Source organism: Dasypus novemcinctus, chromosome 17 (genome assembly GCF_030445035.2).
Source record: "Dasypus novemcinctus isolate mDasNov1 chromosome 17, mDasNov1.1.hap2, whole genome shotgun sequence".
In the NCBI taxonomy this organism is placed as follows: domain Eukaryota; kingdom Metazoa; phylum Chordata; class Mammalia; order Cingulata; family Dasypodidae; genus Dasypus; species Dasypus novemcinctus.
This window is the reverse complement of record NC_080689.1, coordinates 101,126,187-101,127,234: the sequence shown is the minus strand read 5'-3', so window position 1 is coordinate 101,127,234 and position 1,048 is coordinate 101,126,187. Positions and strand designations below refer to the sequence as shown.

Here is a 1,048-nt window from a genome sequence, read left to right as displayed (position 1 = left end):
TCCATGTATTATTTTTTTAATCAATGCTTAAAAAAATACCCAGGTAATTCCTAACTACTTAAAACACAAATCCTAATCAACTGCAAAATCTTTTCTCAATCTTAGTTGGTAGGTTCAGAGCCTAATGAACCATGAAAACAAACTGTTAACATTTTGAAAACAAAAGAGTTACATCTGAACAGGTAGATGAACTGTAACTTCTCATCTTGTAAAGATGGAAAGCCTTCAAAGCTAACGAGGTGGCTAGGATCTGGCATTCTGTTCTGTTTTGGCCAAGCACTCCCGAACCAGTCCTCTAGCATGAATGATGCCTCGTTTCAATCTCTTCATGGCGCTCTTGCTCCCTGCGTAGGTGGGTCTGATCTCTTTCCCCAGCTCTTTGATGATGGCCAGCAGCTCAGCATATTTGCTTTGGGGCACCTGACTCTTCCCAGTTCCCTGGGTGTAGCCAAGGGATGGCTGCCATAGTCACTCAGCAGCTGGTGGTACTGCGAGGATGTCGCCATACTGGTAGAAGGAGAGTGGACACTTCCAGCCGCGTTGAGGGAGGCCGCGGGCATGTGCGCATTCAAGTTCGGTTTGTAAGGCATCCCCGCAGGCGGCGGGGCGCAGGGCGTGCGGGGCTGGGCCCGTGGTGGTGGCTGTGGCAGCAGTGAGTCAGCGAGGGGGCGCTGCGCCCATGGCCCCTGCACCCGTCCATGCGCCCGCCGGGCTCCCGCGCACTTTTTGTTGGGGCGGCTCGGGCCACACCGGCAAATATCTAGGTCTGTCTTTATCATCTAGATATTGGCAAACCCAGCAATCAGTTAAATTTATAATGCTAGAAACCCTATAAATAACTGGAGTTGAGCTAGATCTAACCTTAGAGAAGTAGCAGTGATTAATAGTGATATAGCCTGTGCATAAATTCAAAATTGTTTCCCAGTGTACCTGGTCCCCAAAATAGCCAAATAAGTAATATAGGCCCTACAGTCTTTGAATGATCAGATACAATGTGAGACTAAATGTGTATTTAGGGTTGCCTCCAGATGAGATATGGAAGATATGC

The 1,048-nt window shown here is 47.9% G+C and overlaps 1 pseudogene; it reads right to left on the bottom strand.

Moving 5' to 3' along the window:
- Positions 1-227: 227 nt before the first annotated feature.
- On the bottom strand, positions 228-590 carry LOC131273898 (cyclin-dependent kinase 2-associated protein 1 pseudogene; annotated as a pseudogene).
- Between the last annotated feature and the right edge of the window lie 458 nt (positions 591-1,048).